Source organism: Canis lupus, chromosome 2 (assembly GCF_003254725.2).
Source record: "Canis lupus dingo isolate Sandy chromosome 2, ASM325472v2, whole genome shotgun sequence".
Lineage (NCBI taxonomy): Eukaryota > Metazoa > Chordata > Mammalia > Carnivora > Canidae > Canis > Canis lupus.
In genome coordinates, this window is record NC_064244.1 from 65188105 (window position 1) to 65208780 (window position 20676).

General features: G+C 45.5%; 1 protein-coding gene and 1 long non-coding RNA gene across 13 annotated transcripts in view; one reads left to right on the plus strand and one right to left on the minus strand.

The window, feature by feature from the left end:
* Positions 1–20676, plus strand: part of SIAH1 (siah E3 ubiquitin protein ligase 1) — a 78773-nt gene that overhangs the window by 34633 nt on the left and 23464 nt on the right. Inside the window, exon 1 of one of the 11 annotated variants that reach the window (XM_025447090.3) lies at positions 11577–13268. The exons of 8 other annotated variants lie outside the window; for them this stretch is intronic. The gene's annotated coding sequence lies outside the window, so the exon portion shown is untranslated. Of the gene's footprint in view, positions 1–11576; positions 13269–13824; positions 13984–14892; positions 15078–20676 lie in introns of those variants that run through there. 2 more of the 11 variants (XM_025447089.3, XM_025447091.3) reach the window with 2 other exon arrangements.
* On the minus strand, positions 420–20670 carry LOC112659894 (uncharacterized). 2 transcript variants are annotated; one of them, XR_003136567.3, is made up of 3 exons: positions 19986–20670; positions 19643–19729; positions 420–797 (listed from the first exon to the last, which is right to left on the minus strand). It is a non-coding gene; the product is annotated as an uncharacterized LOC112659894 (long non-coding RNA). The 2 variants fall into 2 exon arrangements; XR_003136568.2 differs by lacking the exon at positions 420–797 and adding an exon at positions 16041–16222.

Genomic DNA, 20676 nt, shown 5'->3' on the forward strand with positions numbered 1-20676 from the left:
TGGGGGCAAGCCTATTGTTTACTCCCTACCTATGGTCGCATTCTGCCCCCTCATCCTAGGAATCTCCCCAGCACCTTGTTTTATTTTCTCCAGAATACCCAATGCTGCCTGCAATTATTTATGTGCTTGCTTGTATCATCAGTGCCTTTCCCCCATTAAAATGTAAACTCCAGAGAACAGGTCTGTCTTGCTCAGTGCTGTTTAGCCAGCTCCCAGATGAAGTAGGTGCTTAATATTTGTTGCATGAGCAGATGGGCAAATGCAGTGAGGAGGAAGAGCCTAGCAGCTGGACAGATGTGTTTCACTTTGCATAGGGAATTTGGAAACGTGGGTCTTTGTGTAAGCTCTGCCACCAAGCCTTCCCCAACTCTGGAGAACTGGAATAGGAGACCCTGAGGCTTCTATGGGTTTTATATTTCTTGGATATTCTAGGAAAGGGGGAAACCCTAGTGGTTCCTGGCCAAGAGGCTCCTATTGCTAACTTTATTAATTATCTATGAGTGTCTATCAAGTTACCCCAAACTTAGCAGCTTAGAACAACGCACATAGATTATTAAACAGTTTTTGTAGGTCAGGAATCTGGGAGTGGCTTAGCTGGGTGGCTCTGATTCAGGTTCTCTTGTGAGGTTGGAGTCAAGCTGTGGGCTGGGCTGCTGTCACCTGACGGCTCACTCACAAAGCTGTTGGCTGGACGTGTCAGTTCCTTGCTGGCTGTTGGTAACAGGTCTTGATTACTCACCATGTAGACTTCTCCAGAGGGTCACTTGAGTGTTCTCATGACAAAGTGACTGGACCCCCTAGAGCAAATGATACAAAAGAGAGACCAAGAAGGAAAACAAGTGTCTTTTTTTTTTTTTTAAGATTTATTTGAGAGAGAGAATGGGGGCAGGGCAGAGGGAGAGGGAGAGAGAATGTCAAGCAAACTCCATGTTGACTGTGGACTCAAAATGGAGCTTGATCTCATGACCCTGAGATTGGGACCTGAGCCAAAACCAAGAGTCGGACACTTAACTGACCATGCCCCCCAGGCACCCTCAAATGCCTCCCCACCCCCACCCCCGTGTGTTGAAAGTGACACACTATGGATTTTGTCTTATTTATTAGAAATGAGTCACCAAGTCCAAACCACATAGAAGGGCTGGAGAATTAAGCACCACTTTTTGAAAGAAGGCATAATTGAGATATGTTTTCAAACCATCACACTGAAAAGTTTCTCTTCCTTGCAAAGGCTAAGTGACTCTTTTTCCTGTCACTTCTTGTCTTGCGTCTTTGAGTCTTTCACCCATTTTCTCTCTACATTGCTTCTCTTATTTTCTGGCCACAGAAGTACACAGATCTGCAGCACCCTTCTTTTTTTTTTAAGATTTTATTTATTTATTCATGAAAGACACACAGAGAGGCAGAAGCACAGGCATAGGGAGAAGCAGCCTCCCTGCAAGGAACCCGATGTGGGACTCAATCCCAAATCCCAGGATCATGCCCTGAGCCAAAGGCAGATGCTCAACCACTGGGGCCACCGAGGTGTCCCTCTGTAGCACCCTTCGAAGTCCCTTTCTTCTCTTTCTTTCTTTCTTTCTTTCTTTCTTTCTTTCTTTCTTTCTTTCTTTCTTCTTTCTTTCTCTTATGTATTTACTTGGCAGAGAAAGAGGGAGAGAGAGAGAGAGAGAGAGAGAGAGAGAGAGAGAAAGCCAGAGGAGCTGCAAAGGAGAGGGAGAAGCAGGCTCCCTCCACTGAGCAGGGAGCCCAACATGAGGCTCGATTCTAGGACCCTGGGATCATGACCTGAGCTGAAGGCAGACACTTAACTGACTGAGCCACCCAGGGGCCCTCTTAGAAGTCCCTTTCACTCCTTGCTGCTATCCCTGGGTTCTGTGATCTCTACAAGGGGCCCTCCTCCCCTGCTCTCTTGATCTAACTCCTCTGGCTGGCTCCTCTCCCACCTTCCACAGACATTCCTTGATGCTTTTTTGTTTCTCTATATCCTCTTGCCCCTGAACATCTCATTGGCTCCTATGATTTTAACTACCCCCTCTAGGAAGATGATACCCCAAAGCATACTACTCTCTCAAGTTCTATTCCCAGATATCCTTCTTTCTGCTGCATTTCTTGATCTGGTTACCTCACAGGCCACTCAGCTTGCCCTGTCTACATTTAGCTCCCCTTCCTACCATCTGCCCATCCTCCCCCAATCTCCGACTATCAAAACCTGGGGCACTCTGACTCTTCCTCTCTTTCACCTCACATGTCCAGTTGGACACTAAGCTCTTTGGATTTTATCCTCACTACTGCATTACTAACTGCCTATGAGAGCCTACGGACTGATGTGTCTGCAGGGTATCCAGTCCAGTCCTTCCTCCTCAGTATGTCCACCATGCTAGTATATCAGGGGTTCTGAGTATGTTACCCTCCCTACTCAGAAACTTTTAAGGGCTCCTCTTGGGTACAGACAGAAGAACGAACTCTTCAACTTAGCTTTGCTATCTCATGGTTGATGTGAGGTTGTGGGCTTTGATGTTTAACCTGCAATAGGCTTGAAATGCCAAGACCTGAGATGAAATCTTAACATATGTCGATACTGCTGTGACTCTGAGCAAGTTCCTCCACCTCTATGAGCCTATGTTTTCTTCTATTCTAAAGGGAAACAGCATTGTTTCCAATCAAGTGTCTTGAGGATTAAATGAAATAATGTATATAGAGCACTCATCCAGTTCACCTTAAAGTATGAGCCACATTATAGCTGTTATCAGTATCTTCCCATATAAAGGTGTTTAGCGAAAAGCACCTGCCTCAAAGGAGGTGCGCAGGAAATCAGTACTTTCCTAAGGTGTTACTTGAGTGTGTACCACTGGTATGACTTTTATTTTAAAATGATTTTTCCAGGGGATCCCTGGGTGGCTCAGCAGTTGAGTACCTGCCTTTGGCTCAGGGTGTGATCCTGGAGTCCTGGGATCGAGTCCCACATCTGGCTCCCTGCATGGAGCCTACTTCTCCCTCTGCCTGTGTCTCTGCTATTCTCTCCCTCTGTGTCTCTCATGAATAAATAAATAAAATCTTTTAAAAAATTATTTGTTCCAGTTGTTTTTCATTTAGAACAAGTGACAGGACTTCCAAATGTATATGTTAATGCATTTGCTCCATATCTGAGGTTGGCAAACTTTTTCTTTTTTTAAAAAAATTATTTATTTATTCATGAGACACACACAGAGAGAGAGAGAGAGAGAGAGAGGCAGAGAGGCAGAGACATAGGCAGAGGGAGAAGCAGGCCCCATGCAGTCTCCCGATGTGGGACTCGATTCCAGGACTCCAGGATCACATCCTGAGCCAAAGTCAGGTGCTCAACTGCTAAGCCACTGAGGCATCTCGGCAAACTTTTTCTATAAAGGGTAGGAGAGTAAATATTTTAGACTAGACAGGTCATGTATGGTCTGTGTCACAACTCTTCAACTCTGCTGTTATAGCACAAAGCATAGACCATGAGTGAATAAATGGGTATGGTTGTGTCTGAAAAACACTTTATCAACGGGCACTAAAATTTGGATTTCATATAGTTTTCACATGTCATATAATATTCTTCTTTTGATTTTTCCCCCCAACCATTTAAAAATCTAAAAACTATTATTAGCTTGTGGGTTATGCAAAAACAGATGGTTGGGTAGATTTGGTCTGTGGGGCCATTTGGTGATCCCTGATACAGCGTGTTCATTAAATTTACATAGGGGCCCCCGGCTAGCTCAGTTGGTAGAGCATGCAACTCTTGACCTCTTGGGGTTGGGAGTCTGAGCTCCACGTTGGGTGTAGATATCACTTAAAAATAAAATCTTAAAAGAATTTACATAACAGTGAATTGACTTAAGAATGATGTGAAGTAAAGAATATGGATGATATGTGGATCTGCAGAATATTCTGACAGTGGTACGAGAATAAGTTGGGGCAACACATCAATAGATGTTTATTGCCCATAAAGCTGAACAATCTGATTCAACCTGGCTGTCCAGCTATACTTCTTTGAGGGCCCAGCAAAACTGAGCTTCTCTTTCCCCACATACACCCTGCACATTTCCCAGTCCCTTGGTCTGGAATGCCTCCTCTGAGTTATTTTTACTGACAATACTTCTGACACCAGATGTGTGAGACTTTTCCACACCAACAATCAGTTCCACTCTCCAGACACTGACTGGATGTCCTACGATTCAATTCAATTCTGACACTAACAACCTGGAGCTGGCATCAGATTCCATAGGTTTAAGGGCTCGATCCCACAAGAATGCCCTCAATTCAGATACCAGTTGCAAGGAATGACTTGGCTGCAAAGTAGGGGGTTCCACAACTCCTCCTTTCGGGTACAATAACCTGCTCCAATGGCTTACAAAACTCAGGAAAGTGTTTATTATAAAGAATATTATAAAGGATACAGAAGAACAGCCACATAGAGAGGTGCATAAGATGAGGAATGGAAGGGTCTAGAACACAGGAGCTTCCGTCAGGGGCAAAGACCAAATATATATATTTTTATGTCATGATATCACACCTTCCCATTATGCTCACTAAAAATCACACCCTCTAAGGGCCACGTTAAATACCACCTCTGTCAAAAACCTGCCAGCAATTCCTCCCTGCCCCCACAAATGCCATTCTCTCTTCATGCCCTTGTCTCTCAGCAATAGCTTGTTGGCACCTCCATTATCGTATGATAGTTATTTGGCTATTTATCTTACTCAAAATCCCAGTTCTTGATGCCTGGGACCCTATCTAGCTAGGATCCCACAGTGCTTGAAACACAGCAGGTACTCAGAAAGCATTTCTTGAATTTCGTTTCCTTGAATTGAAAATAGGCTTTGGCATTATTCTGGCCCCCGCATAACTGACATAATGGAGTGAAGAGATTAGCTAGTCCGAGATGTAGCAGATAGAGCGGGCCTGGTGGGAGGCTGAGGAGGCCAAAGGCCTGTGGGGCCCGGGGCTGGCAGAGAGTCTGGTTTGGTCTGCAAGGTGGCATGGCTAGTCTATATTCGTGAGACCCTTGGCAGGAAGCGGGTGTGAACAGAGTGAAAAGTAGGGCTTTCTAGAGCTTCCCACACATCTGAGAGACTAAGCAAAGAGCACAGTGAAATTCAGCTGCTGGTTCCCTCTGGGCCTCAAGAGAGGTCTGAGAAGGGCTCACGATACACATCGTGCCCCAGTTCCACGGAGTGAATCAGGCTCTGAGGCAATTGGCAACCGGCCTTAATCACGAGCCACATCTCGCAGGTTCGGTACAGACGAGCTTTGTCATTTCTCTGAGGGAATCACTGCCATTTCTCTTCCAGGCTCAGAGCAGCTCCCCCTGCCCCATCTAGCCCTGATGAGATGGCAATTTAAACCGCTCCGATTAGCAGGTTTCATTAGGTAAGAAGGACCGATTAAGCAACAGTGGCCCAAATAACCTTAGTGGTACAGACACTTTTTCAAAGCCAGCGGAAGTCTTGCCAAATTAAAGGATGTCAGGATGAGATACTATGAATATCAGTTTCCTTCTCTTTGGCAGTGGAGAGGATTAATTAAATGCTTGTGAAGTGCTTTGAAAGTTTAAGCTGTTAAGAATTATTGTTCTGTGTAATAGGGAAAAAATAGAATTCTTGGCTCATTAAAGCTGTAATGTTGTAAGCCTGGGTGCTCGTCTCCGGGTATCTTTGAGAGCTACATTTTTATTAAGAGAAAGAGAGAACAAGAAAGAGGAGAAATGCGTCTATGAATACACATCGACACGTGCTGCAAAGTCAGCTGGGTTTATCAGTGTTTCTGTTGATTAAGAGATGAACTGCAAGAAGCTGTTTCTTACTGACTACCAAAGAGACAGGAAGAATCAATTGTTCAAATGTGTAGGGGTAGTCTCACTAAAATAGTAGCAGACAGGCATTTGCTTTCTCTCGAGGGACAAAAAGGCTGTGAGATTCTGTGCATGTCAACACACAGTTCAGTGAGCTTTGATGGCCTCTTCCACCTTAACATAACTAAACCAGGCAGACATCCTTCTGCCTTCTCTTGGTTGGCAGATTTATCCAGGGATGTTTTTTGCTTTGTTTCCAGATGTTCTGTGATATTCGAAAGGGAGCCATCCTCAGTGGGCTCTCACTTCTCTTTCCGTCTTTACTGACTGAGGGCTTACAATTCCTTTTGTGTCTGTTCCAGCTTCCTGGTGCTCCTGTAGCAAATTACTGTAGTCAATGGCTTCAAACAACACAGGCGGCTCTTACAGTTCTGGAGGTCAGAAGTCTAGAGTCAGTCTCATGGGCTAACCCCAAGGTGTTGGCAGGGCTGGTTCCTTCTGGAAGGCTCCAGGGGAGAATCTGTTTCTCTGCCTTTTCAACTCTCGGGAGGCCGCCTGCATTTCCTGGCTCAGGGCTCTTTCCCAGCACCACCCTGATCTCTGCTTCTGTCCTCACATGTCCTTCTCTCTGACTTTCCTGCTTGCCTCTTTGCTGTTTAAAGACCCTTATGATTATATTGGATCGACTGGGACAGTCCAGGATAATTTTGTCTCAAGATCCTTAACTCAATCCCATTTGCAGAGTCCTTTTTGCCCTGTAAAGGGACATAGTCACAATTCTGAAGATTAGCTTGTGGGTGTTTGGGGGGCCATTATTCTGTCTGCCACTGTGCCCATCCCCCAACTGCTTTCTGTTTCTTTCCATCTACCCCAGTCAGGCCCTGTCCTAAATGCTTCCCATGGATTCACTCATTTAATCTTCACTACTACCTGGAACAAAGAGATCTCTAGTTATAGATGAGCGAGCTAAGGCAAACCGGTTTGATTACTTGCCTGGGGTCTCTAACTTAGCACCATCTAGAACTCACAGACTTTGTCCTTCAAGACTTTTTATCATCTTTACTGCTTTTAATTATAAAACAACACAATACAGGTGAATAAAGGGGACGCCTGAGTGTCTCAGTCGTTTGAGCATCTGATTCTTGATTTCAGCTTAGGTCATGACCTCAGGGTGCTGAGACAGAACCCCTCTATCGGGCTCTGCACTCACTCAGCGCAGACTCTGCTTATCCCTCTCTTTTCTCCTCTGCTCCTCCTCCAGCTTGCACGTGCATGTGTTCTCAAGTCAGTCAGCACGCTAACTGAAAGTCAGTCCCCCTCTCCTCCACCCATCTTCATCCGGATTCCCCACCCCTCCTAATGGGCCTTCTGCAACTTTAGCACTTTAGTGCTCCTAGTAGTCACTACTATACTCTACATGTTATACACATGCCTTAATTTTTTATTTTTTATTATTATTTATTATTATTTTTTAAAGATTTTATTTATTTATTCATGATAGACATAGAGGGTGGGTGGCAGAGGCACAGGCAGAGGGAGAAGCAGGCTCCATGCAGGGAGCCCGACGTGGGACTCGATCCCGGGACTCCAGGATCGTGCCCTGGGCCAAAGGCAGGCGTTAAACTGCTGAGCCACCCAGGGATCCCCAATTTTTTTAACTAACATAGTTGTCGATAGTTTTCCAGGTAATATATACTTTTATTAATTCTAAAATTCTAAAATAAAAATCCTGAATTTAAAAAGAATTCATGCGTAAACCCCTATAGATCAGCTAACTTTGTTGAAACACGCAGACACAGAAAAAAAGAGCAAAGGCTTTGGAGCGCTGACGACCTGGATGTCAACTTTCACTCCACCGCTTATTGGAGTGTGCCCTTGGGAAAATGATTTATCCTGTCTTGAGTTTCAGTTTCCTCAGCCCGAAAATGTACCCTTCTTACATACTCTTAGTTGTAGATGAAGTAACCTGTAAATTTAAGCATGTTAAGAGTTCAATAGATGCTAGTTCTTCCAAGAAAAAAGGAGAAGATATCTTCTGACCATGAGTGAAAACATGGACAAGAAAAATGGGAAATATATTCCATCAGCAGCCAGAGTTTTTAAGGACATAGTCCTTGTCTCACATTTCTTCATTTGCTTAACAGAAATTTTGAGGGCTCTGTCTGTACTAGGCACCGTGCTATCCCTTGATGGGCACACAGTGGTGAATTTTCATGCCCTTGCCTTCCGAAGTCGTAGTGTACTTCTTAGCACATAACAGGAGCTCAACATACAATTTTTAAAAGGGCTAAACCCTGATGGCTATAAAGAAATGTCCATGTGTGTATTGAGGGTGGAGGAGAAGGAGTGAGTGCAGGGATTGGAGCCAAAGTGCCAGGACTATACTAATATGCTAATTGCATTTCAGCGATTTAAGGCTGACACTTGGAAAGTGATTGTTGTTAAGATCACCTAGTCCCACAGACCGGCATACAAGCCGACATGATTTATTTAGCCTTTTGCAAAATTTGGTGTCTAACATGTAGTCTTTTTCCTGAAGAAATATATTAAATTCAAGGAGAAAACAGTTGTGGGTTAATGTATTTTTGGATCATTTCGGCTCTTTGGAACTATCCACAGTTAGTCCCAGTCATCTTTTTGGATATTCATGGTGTGTCTCCAATTTCTTCTCTACCATATTTGGCGGAATTTGTTTTGGATGCTGTGTAATACATTCACTAACCCCAGACAGTGAATGACTGGCAACAGGTGTGTCTGATAAAGAAAACATTGTTTCTGCTCTGCTTCAGGCATGTCTGACATGTTGGGGACCTGCTTTCCTTTGCAAAGCTGATAGGAATCTATTTAGGAGGGAGGAGTGCCTCCCAGTTTCAGGCCAAGAAAGGTTTTCGGTTTGGCTAGCAGCAGAGCTAAGCTGAGAAGGAAATGCTAATATCTTCTGAGCTGTCCACCTAAGCTGAATGATAAATGGGTATTGATGGTCTAACATAAGAGTGGTTAGCAGTAGTTTCTTATTACCTGGAAACAAACAGCCCAACAGTGATCCAGGAGTGATGGGTTTGGTCTTGTGAACTGGTCCATTGTAAAACAACTGTATTGATGTTAGACACTTGAAAACATCTTTACTATCTTAACTAGTTTTGCCAACTTTGACGATGTTATCTGAGATTGTGTATATTCCATGCAAAGGACAATTTGATATTACTATTTAGAGGACAGCCTGTATTCCTTGAATGACACTAACACATTCATCAAATGAGTCAGTGAACTAGTAGAGGCTTGATGGAAGAGAAATTTGAAATATAGGCCTTCCAAAAATTCAGGGATTGCAAGACCTATTCAGAAATCTAATTAGAGCAGCAGCAGGACAAGGATTAAACAAAGGCAGGATTTGTGCTTTGGGAAAAGGGCGCTGGTGATTGTGGGGATGGAAGCCTAATGCTAAGTGAGGCTAAGGCTTTGAGCTTTTGGGAGCATTTGGAAAGTTACTATATAGCATTGTACTGTATTGGAGGGACAGTATGGAGTATATCTGATCTGTATAGGAGGGACAGTATGGATTATATCTGATATACATAGCTGTATATGGCTATATATGTTATATATGTAATATATATATAATTTGAATATATACAATTTGAATTCATGTTTCTTCTCTTTCTCTCTTTTTTTCTTTCTTTCTTTCTAGAGGGAGAGAGTGGAGGGGCAGAGGGAGAGTGAGAATATTAAGCAGGCTCCACTCATAGCATGGAGCCCACTGATGTGGGGCTTGATCCCACAACCCTGAGATCATGACGAGTTGAAATCAAGAGTCAGACGCTTAACCGACCGAGCCACCCAGGCGCCCTTGAATTCGTGTTTCTTAAATCAAGTACACTGGTATGCCCAAAGATCTGGCTAACCACGTGTGTCTGAGTGCTTTTAATTCATGGAACAGTTTAAAAATAGTCATGTAAGAGAATGTGGGGTGAGGAGGAATGCATGTGTATGTGTGTATTTTTAGAGAATTCCCATGTGAAGGAAATAATGACATCTAATTTAGAAGGTGGCTCAATTCTTAAAGATCATGGACCAGTGCAGTAAGTCAAAACATTTTCTATTTATCCTACCTGCTCCTGCTTCATCCCTTGGATAGAATCTCACCAGGCATCATGAAAAGACTGATTGTCAATGAGAAGATGCCAATGAGTTGGTATCTGACCCATATTAAATATCAAGTTACTATGAATTCATGTAAGATCCCAAAATATAGGGGATCCCTGAGTGGCTCAGCGGTTTAGCGCCTGCCTTTGGCCCAGGGCACAGTCTGGGGGCCTGGGATCGAGTCCCACGTCAGGCTCCTGGCATGAGGCCTGCTTCTCCCTCCTCCTGTGTCTCTGCCTCTCTCTCTCTCTCTCTATGTCTATCATAAATAAATCTTTAAAAAAAAATCCCAAAATATAGATGTGTCATTGGTGTCTGCTTGTCTGCTTTATTCATAAGCAGGAGAGAGGACAGTCAAGTTGCTCGCTTTCACCAGAGCAGCACTAGGGGTCAGCTACAAGACTAGCACTTTATGTCCCCGTGTAGTAGATAGAACTGTCATTTGATGTGATTTGAGGGGAATAGGAAGGTTCCCTACCCTCAAATATTTGCCCTGTATGGCCTGAAAATATTTAGTTAGCACCCATCCCGAAATACCATCACGCAGAGCGCTACTGGGGTCAGCTTTACAGTTTACAAGACGCTTTTCTACAGATTAACTGTCCTGGAAGTAGAGCTGTCTTTCTATTCAGAAACGGGTGCCTAATTACTTCACAACTGGGCTATTTTCCTTCCAATGTTTAACATTTATAGTCATGATATGCATGCCCCACCGATCCTCCATTCATACCTCCAATAGGAATGCACTAAATCAGATTGAGCCCTTCCTAAATCTAGTTAAGATTCGTGGAGATGAAATTAATCAAACGAGATTAGTTTTACATAATCAGGAAGCAGGAGAAGGAAGAAGTAATTTTGACTCTTCTAGCTGAGAGCAGGCACCAACCAAGCCAAGGAAAGCAAGTGTGAGAATTCCAGGGGCAGAAGTTGCCTCTGAGTAGCTGACGTAAAAGATCCAACACTTTGAGATTGTGTGTAGTATCTCCAGGGAACACTTTGTCCCAGGAACCTCTGCAGCTTAAAAGAATCCACCAGCTAATAAAGTGAATTCCCTCCTGTCAGCAGTGGGCCAGGTGAAACTCTGTTATTTTCAGATGGACAAAATGCTGTTGGATAAGAGAAGGGACAGGGACATGAGGGGGGCCAACATTTGATTCTGGCAAAGCAGGGTGTTTGGAACTTTGTCATATTGGCAAGTTTTCTTTAGTTAATGCCCATCGCATCATTTGTAGAGGCAAAGAAATTCTGGGGAGCAATACTCCAGTGCTGCTCTTCTCCCATAGGGCCAGAAAGTGACCACTTGGAGCCTGTACCCAGTATGAGGCTACATGACTATTCCCAATGCATCATACGTGAAAATGGAAAAGCTTCTTCCACACTGGAGTGAAACTGAGCTCTATTATCTTATAACTTCCCCAACCTCCAAAAAAAAAAAAAAAAGAAAGAAAAAGACAGAAAAGTGAGAGGAAACTGCAGTTTAAATAATGTAATCAGGAATACTGTAAAATTATATTTTGTGTAAGTAGCATTGACGATTTATACATACATACCTGATATGAGACTATATAAACAGATAATGTAGACCGTAATTTATGGTCAATTCAAAGGAGTTTTACAGGTTATTTTGATTACACTTTTATTTTTCTTTATGGGTGGCGTTTAGAACCTAACTCTGGAAAGATGTGACACCTTGGCTCTTTGCTCTTCTTTGCGTCCTATCCTCCGTCAATCCAACTGGTTTCACTCCAGATCCAGCTGTCTGACACCTTCCTCAACATGCTCTTTGCCACCTTTTGGTTCAGGCCTTTGTTTCTTGCCTGGACAGAAGTGTTCTCCTTGGTCAGCTTTTGCTCATTTTGGCCCATTTCTTAGCCAAGCCCAACACCCTCATCACACTCAGTCTCGGGCATTTGCTCTTGTGATGGTGCCTTCAAGTATGTTACTGCGGCGTGGAAAGCCTTTCTGTCTTCCTCTGGGCAACTCTGACCCCTAAGCCAAGACTCAGTTCCATCTTTGTCCATCAGTGAATCGTTTTTTCACCTCACCAGTCTGAGAAGTATTGTCCATTAAATAATTTGGATCTCTTCGCCCACAAAGCCCATCTCCGTCGGTACCTCATCGGTTTCAGCATTGCCTGTGCCATATTCCTGTGCCTTGTGCCTTTTCAGTCCCTTCTCTGTTTCCCCAAGGTGGGGAAAAAAAAAAAAAACCCACAGTAGAGGTTGGTTTTCAGTTCCTGCATCTGGGCAGACTTCTTACCCTGCAGGGCTTTCCTCTGAAATGCTTTTTCTCTTGTTCAAGTCTTCCACTTACCCCATACATAACCTGGTTAATTCCTTCTAAGACTTCAGTTCTTTTGTTTGTTTTTTGTTTTTGTTTTGACTTCAGTTCTTACTGAGTCACATAGCCTATATTCTCTGTCTGGCCTGTTATAAACTTTCTTGGCATCAGGCACCCTTTTCTTCTGTAGCATTTTTCACAGTTGTCGCGATATATTTGTGAGATTGATTAATGTCTTTGTTCCCCATTGGATTGCATATATTCTGTGAATGCAGGACTAGTGTCTCTGTATTCTCAGCACCTAGCACTGTGCTTGGCATTGGTGAAATGAATGAAGAATAAATGAGTGTCTTCCTGACCAAGTAAGCTCCATTCATGTCCAAGTACAGTGCATGTCAACATATTAGAATCGCCACGTAAATATTTATTGTTGAAGAAATGAACGATGGAACACCAGTAACTGTACATAACTCACCCAGGTTCTTCCATCTCATTTTTGGGCCTTTGGGGGACCAGCATTAGTTGTGTATTACTAGTATAGCTTGCAGCTAAGAACACACGTGGTGTCTTACTTTCCCAACCTCAGGAAACACTGGATGTACTAACGGTTTCAGGGAAAGCAGCCACAATAAGCAAAGTTATCAGGTCGAGGAGCAGAGGTATCAACGCAGAACACTCCACCAATTTGCTGAGAAGCCAGAAAGTAGCAGCTTGCATCCGTACCTGACCTAACTGTGTGAATTCTGGCTTTGGAGCTCAGACTTTTGCGCTCTCGTGGAGTGCTAGCAATAGACTCTTACCATCCCAGGAGCCTTCCCATTGGTGAGGAGTTTGGAGATCGTGGAGAGCCCACTTCCTGGATGGTTTCTAGGAGCTCGTACATTTTTACGGAGGCTCCTGCTCGGAAATGCAGCTCGTAAACGGCTCAGACAGCGGCGTTTGCTCAGATCTAGACATGGTGCCTGTCCAAGACTGTGAACGACACCTATTTTTCTGTTTAAATGGAAACGCGGGGCCGCACGAGAGGGACTTCTTCCAGGTGAGTAAGCAAGGACACAGGGGAAGAGGCGTGCCCCGCAAGCTCCCCACTGCCGCCCCGGCTGAAGGCAGCTGAAGGCAGCTGAAGGCAGCCGTGGGCACCGTCCCGCGTCGGCCGAGGGCGGCTGAGACCGAAGGGAGGGGCTCGGACCCCGCCTCCGGCCGCGGGGAGGCAAGGGCAGCCTGCAGCGGCCGTCACCGGGCGGCGGAGCGGTGCCGCGGCGACCCGCGCGGAGGAGCCGGAGCCCCGCACCGCGCCGCCCGCGAAGCCCCCGAAGCCCGCGATGCCCCCGACGCCCGCGCGGGCCGCCGCCGCCGCCTCCTCCGCCTCCTCCGCCGCCACCGGCCGAGCGCCCCTGCGCCTCCGCGCCTCTGCGCCTGCGCGCCCGCGAAGCCCCGCCCCCTCCGGGCGGCCGGCGCGCGGGGCCGCGCCTCCTCATGGCGGCCGCCGCAGTGTGTGGTATTTAGCGGGGGCGCGCGGCGGGCTCGAGGACGCGCGAAACGACGGCGGCGGCGGCGGCGGCGGCCAGGGGGGAGCCGGGGCGGCCGTTGCGGGGCGCGCTCTCGAGCGGCGGCGGCGGCGGCGGCGGCGGCGGCCCAGCGTGTCCCGTAGGTGCCGGCCCGGGGAGGAGGCGGTGGCGCTGCCCGGGGTTGGCGGCGGCGACGGAGCGCCTTTGAGCCGGGACCCGGGTCCGAGGCGCGCTCTCCGCCTACAGGTAAGCGGGGCCCGGCCTGGAGGGAGGAGCCGGCCGCGAGGGGCGCTCCGGGAGGAGGACGCCCAGGCCGGTAATGGCGGCGGGCGGGCAGGACGGCGGGGCCCGCTCGCGCCGCTGGGGCGGGGGCGGGCGGGGGCGCGGGCGGGGGCGGGGGCGCGGGCGCGGGCGCGGGCAGCCCCCGGCGCCGGGCGCCTTTGTCTCGGGCCGAGCCGGGCCGCCCGGCCGAGCGCCGCCCCCCGCCCCTCCCCGCCCCTCCCCTGCTCGGCCCAGCCCGCCGCCGCGAGCCGGCGCGCCCCCGCCCCCCGCCCCCCCCCCCCGCCCCCCGCGCCCCGCGCCCCGGGCCCTGCGGCGGGGGTCGGCCCCTCTCGGCCCTGCCCGGCCCTGCCCGGCCCGGCCCCCGCGCGCTCGGGAGGCGGGCCCGGCCGGGGGAGGCGCCCCGCGCGCCCCGCGCCCCGGCGCCGGCCTTTGTTGTGCAGGGTCCCGGGGTGTGCGGCCAACATGGCGGAGGTCAGCTGAGTGCGGGCAGCGGCCGGCCCTGCGCTGCGGCCCCTCCCCGCGCCGCCCGGGCCCGGGCCCCCGCCCGCCCCCGCCCCCGCCCCCGCCCCCGCGCGCCCCCGCCCGCCCGCGACCCCGGGGGCGCTGCGTGGCGGCTCCCGCTCGCTGCCGGATCCCTCATTGTGCGGTGGGAAGAATGCAGCCTCCTCCCTTGTTTATGTCGTTAGAGAGCAGATCGCGTGAAACCACTTGCCAGGGCAGCCCCGGCTTTCCACTGCAAACCTTGGCTTTCCTGGGCTTCATTGGACGGGGAGTTGGGGGCCCCCTTTCTCGAGTCTCCGAGACGATAACTTAGGAATGCGGGGGACCCGGGCCCCAGCATTGCGGCGTGGGTCTCTCGTTGCCCGTTCCTGGGAGGGATTCAGGATTGGTTTGCTCTGACATCCAGAGAAGTCCCGGTTTGTGTGTTGGGAAAAATCAGGTTGTGTCGCCGATTTGTCAAAGTCACAGAAGCCATGAGCCTGGATATAGGGCAGCGACCGGGCTGCCTGTTCCTAGCGGTTGAACATTTACCATTTCCAGATAAGCGGCTGTCAAGGGTAAATTGTTAACTCTTTTCAGCAGCAGTTGGATGTTGGGAGCATTGGACTCTGCTTGCTTTGGTTTCATCCTGCCCCACCGGTTTGTGACCTTGGGCAAGAGGCTTAACCTCTCTGTGCTCCGTTTTCCTTATCTGCAAAATGGGTGTAAGGACAGTACCTACCTACCTTGTGGGATTGTCTGGAGAACTGATGAGAGGATAATAGGCGAAGGTTCGGAGCAGTGGCAAGGCCCGTGGGACGTGCTTATTAATAAATGTTTGCTGCTACGGCTATTATTATTTAGTAACTAATCTTAGGAGTTCATCTCGGCATGATGGGTATGTTGGAAGTGCCCAGACCGGAATATGTGAAATCACATTGTACATCGTTAGTGCTTGGATTTTTTTTTTACTGCATTTTGTTAGTTGTGCAAAATGAAAACGAGGTAGAGATGATAAATGGGCAGGTGCTTTGAGATCATGGCATTTGGAAAGTTACTGTAGTGAGGGATTTGGATAGGTCCTGTGTGGCCCCGAATTTTAAAAATCAAAGTGATTAAGTTTCCTTTGAGCGCTTTTACGTTTATCAGTTAGATTCCAAGGACTTGACTTTAACTAACCTGGAAAGGTGGAACCGTGAATCCCTTTTGAGTGTTAGATGTCTGTAGATAACGACCACCCCTTTTAGACGTAAGGGAAGAGCAAAGTGTACTGTGATAAATGTAATGGTCTGGTAATTTTATCAGGGAGGTAATTGGCTCAAATTGTGGAAGAGAAGATATTGGTTAGCTGTTGGGAGAACTTTGTGACAAGTGGATTTTGACTTAAAGTGGATTATACAAATTGTAGTTTCTCATTCTGGAAATTACAGAAACTTGTGATCTGGAATGGTTAGTTGCAGCCCTAAAGTTTGCTTTGCGAAAATTTTTCTGTAGATAAAGAATTGGTTCAAATGCCCCCTGTTGGCATCTTTCCAGCATAATTTAGTAAAATTTATTAATATTTTAAACTGAAGTGCAGTACAATTAATAGATATGGAACTTTTCAGGATAAGTATTCCACAGACTGCACACTCAGAAATTTAATTCACTTTAGCTTAATGTCTGTTCCCTCTGAACTTTAGGAAGTTCTTATAAAATGATGTTGAGGAATATTCTTTAACGTCTGTAATCGAAAGAATATTGTAATTAGGCTAAAACTAATTGGAGTTATAAAGGAAATATCTAGCTATGACAGCAGTGACATGGTGATGGTGAACACTAGGACTTTGTTTTCAGTATATACGGTGTTTTGAAAACAAGTCTTACGTAATGAGAGTGACAGTAAGTTTGGTAACGCTGCAAAGTGACCCTTTAAGTCATATTTTAAAGCTCTTGATTTATCCAGTTTCCAAAGATTGCAGATTTTTCTTTATTTGCTTAAAAAGGGATGTCACAGACTTTTGGTCGTAATTGTGGAATTGCCATACACACCGTGTTAATGTTTAAATTCTGAATATTTTTGGTGTGTACCTTCCTACCTTGTTTTGTTCCAAGCAAAACAAAACCAATATATGAAAACATCAGACTTCTCATCCCATCCTGCCTCTGCCTCCCTTTTCCTTCGAGAAATAACTGGGGATAAATTCTCCTCTTTATAGTCGTAAAATCCTTAATCATTACTTTTAAATAGCAGTTTTTCTCAAGCACTTTAGACTATTTGGTTTTCCATGGCTATAATTATTAGAGTATCTGAAGCATAAGGGCAAGAATTGTTTTGTGTTCCTATATCCTCTGTGCCTAACAATACATATTTATTCCCTGATAATACTACTATGTACAGTGCTGATAACACTTTAGACCTATGTATTCTCTTATCTGCAGGTAAAAATTTTTTTTGATGAATTTATTTTTTAGAGCAGTTTTGGGTTCAGTAGCAAAATGGAACAGAAGGTAAAGAGATTTTCCATACTCACCCTGCCCCCAGTCCTACATAGCTCCTGCACTGTCAGTAGTTCTCTACCAGAGTAATACATTTGTTACAGTTGCTGTACCTGCACTGACACATCATTCTCACCCAAAGCCCATGGTTTACATCATGGTTCAGTCTTGGTGTTCTGTGTTGGGAGTTGTGACAAATGCATAATGAACGACATGTATCCACCATTATTAGAGTGTACAGAAGAACAGTTGCATTGTCCTGCAAGTCCTCTGTGCTCCACCTATTCCTTCCTCCCTTCGCCAAACATTTGGCAAGCACTGATGCTCTTACCGTCTTCATAGTTCTGTCTGTTCCAGAATGTCATATAATTGGAATCCTACAGCAGGTAGCCTCTTCAGATTGGCTTCTTTCACTTGGTAATATGCATTGAAGATTCTTCTGTGTCTTTTCATGACTTGATCGCCCAGTTCTTTTTAGCACTGGATAATAATCACCGTCTGGTTGTGCCAGTTTATTTATCCACTCACCTGCCAGAGGACAGCATCTTGGTTGCTTCCAAATTTTGGCTTCCAAATTATGAATGAAGCTGCTAAAAACGCCCGTGTGTAGGTTTTTGTGTGGACGTGTTTTCAGCTCCTTTGAGTAAATACCGAGCAGCATGATTACCAGATCTTAGGGGTAAGAGTATGTATGGTTTTGTAAGAAACTGTCACAACTGCCTTTTATAGTGACTATATCATTTTGCGTTCCCACCAGTAGTGGAATGAGAGTTCCTGTTGCTCCGCATGCCCACCAGCATTTGGTGGTGTCAGGGTTCTGGATTCTGGCCATTCTAAAAAGATGTGTAGTGGTATTTTCTTGTTGTTTCAGTTTGCATTTCCCTGGTGACAGATGATGTGGACACCTTTTCACATGCTCATTTGCCATCTGTATTTCTTTGGCTAGGTTAAGGCTTAAGTTGGGTCGTTGTTAGTTTTATTGTTGAGTTTCAAGAGTTCTTTGTATATTTTGGATAACAGTCCTTTATCTTTTGCAGATAATTTCTCCTGGTCTGTGGTTTGTCTTCTCATTCTCTCGACAGTGTCTTTTTCCTTCAGGTCATTTTCCACTTTTATGTACCAAGGTACTTAAGATTTGCATGTCGAAAACAAAAACCTTTATTGTTTTCAACTGTCCAAGGCTTTTACCCTCTATTTTCAGTCGGTCATCAGGTCCTGATTTTGTTGCCATGTGGTTGTCTCAAATCTGGTATTGCTTCTCTCTCACTCATTTTCACATTTACGTTCAAATCTTCTACCTTCTAAGTGGTCTGTCTGCTTTTGGTGTCTTTCTCCTACCTTCAGTTCTTCTGTAGTTGAAGGGAGCTTTCTAATGTAGGCAACATATAAGAACTTCAGTATAAAGTCCAAAGTTCCTTGATATGGGTAGTAAGTATACAACCTTTTCTGAACGTGCTCTTCTTACTTCCATGCCATTTTTGATTATGTACTTGCAAGTGCCTATATGCACCATATTTTCTCTCTTCCAGCTAAGCTCTGTAATCTCAGCCTAGACATCATTTAGCTGATACACTCTTCCTGGACTTCCCATCTTGAATTGGTGTCATTTCTCTGTGTTCCTAAGCACTCTTTGCTTGACCCCATTCTAACAGGTATCCTCCTGAACTGTAATTTTTCTCTAGTACTTAGCTTTCCCAGTAGACTGCAATCTCTGCGAGGACTTTGTCTTAACCACCCTTGTTGGTCTAGAGTTTAGCATTGTTTCTGGCATGCAGTTTGTTCTCACTAAATGTTTATTGAATTTGACAGGCTAATACCTTCACACTGTCCTTAGAATGTACTTTTTTTTTTTTTTTTTAGAATGTACTTTTCTAACCTTATCTTCTAACATTTCCTCTTGCCCTACCTAGTCAAGCTGGATTCTCTGTTTCTTGAATACTCTCTGTACTTTAAATCTGCCTTTGCTCATGATTCTACTTAAATCCCTCATACGTCTACCTTTGCTACTTGGGTAGATTGAACTCTCCAAGGCCTTAATTTTCATTAGCATGTGAGGAGCTGTTAGGCTTTTTGCTGTGGCCTGCCCCATTCCCCATATTCTAATGCTAGAGTGGCAGTATAGTTGAGGGGTCAAGGGGACAGGGCTCTGAAGAATCAGACCTGGACGTGTCTCTTGTGTCTACCACTTACTCGTGTTTGTGACTCTAAGCTCTACGAGAGCAGGGACATTACATACTTTTGTACCTTAAAAGGATATTGCCTATCCATAGAAATTGTTTAAGTAACTAAAAAAATGAGTTATTAAGTTACTTATTTTCTCTAAATATTACCATTTACATTCTCGTGAGGGAAATAAACAATTACATATTGTGATATGTACAGATTTTCCTCCGCTTACTATGGGGTTATGCCCTGATAAGCTCTTTGTAAATTGAAACTATCATAATTTGAAAACACATTTAATACAGCTAATCTCCTGAACATCATAGCTTAGCTTAACCTATCCTACCTTAAACATGCCAAGGACACTTATGTTAGCCTTCAGTTGGGCAAAATCATCTAACACAAAGCCTATTTTATAATGAAGTATTGAATATTTCATGTGGTTTATTGAATACTGTACTGAAAATGAAAAACTGTGGTTATAAGTGTACTAGTTGCTTACCCTCCCAATTGCCTGGCTGACTGGGAAGTTGTGGCTTGCTGTTGCTGCTCAGCATCATGAGAGAGTATCATACTGCACATTGATAGCCTGGGAAAAATCAAAATTCAAAATTCAAAGGACAGCATATTGCTTTTGCACCATCATAAAGGAAAAATTCATAAGGGGAACCATCTACTATAAAGGAGTTGAAAGTGCTGAAGTAACGAATACGGGGGTGGGAGGGAGAACCTGCTGTCAGAAGTGGGGACTTTTAAGCTGTGATAAAAGGAGGAAAGGGAGAACCTTTCAGAGTGAGGGAGAAGCAGAGGTAAAGGCCCTGGGGCTGGAATGAGCTTGTACTTACTGTTCTAGAAGTTGAGGGAAGAGAGTGTTACTGAAACAAATGGATGATAGGGAGAGATAGCCTGGAATCAAATCCTGCTGAGTCAAAGTAAGGAATGTAAATTTTATTTTAAGGATACTGAGAAGCCATCAGAAGGTTTTGATTAAAGGAGTAGCATAATTCACTTTTAACTTTTAAGATAGCTTAGCTGTTGTTTGGAGAACCGATTGGTCAGAAGGCCGTTTCTTTGATTAGGCAATAGTTGATTATGACCTAGATTAAGGTGGTGGCAGTGAAGATGAAAAGTGGATGGATTTGAGATATATTTTGAAGACAGAATTAACAGGACTTGTTGGTGGATTTGATGTGAGAAGAGGGGGAAGGAAGGAAATAGGTGGTTTCTGTCTTGAGCAGCTGTGTGGAATATGGTGATGTTTAACCAAGTAGGGCAGCCTAAAGGGGTGGGATAGGGGAGAAGGATAGTTATAAAATTTAAAGTTCTGATTTGTTGGATTTGAGGTATCTATGAGACATCCAGAAAGAGCCAGCGAGGTAGAAGGGAAGTCAGGGGATGTGGTCTCACAGAAGCTGGATGGGAGATACTAGAGCATGTTTGGGTGTTAGAGCCATGGTCTGGTAGTAAAAGAGGCAGGGATTGATGTTAGAGAGAGAAAGGATAATAGAAGGGGTGTGATGCCTGAGCAGGTGAGAG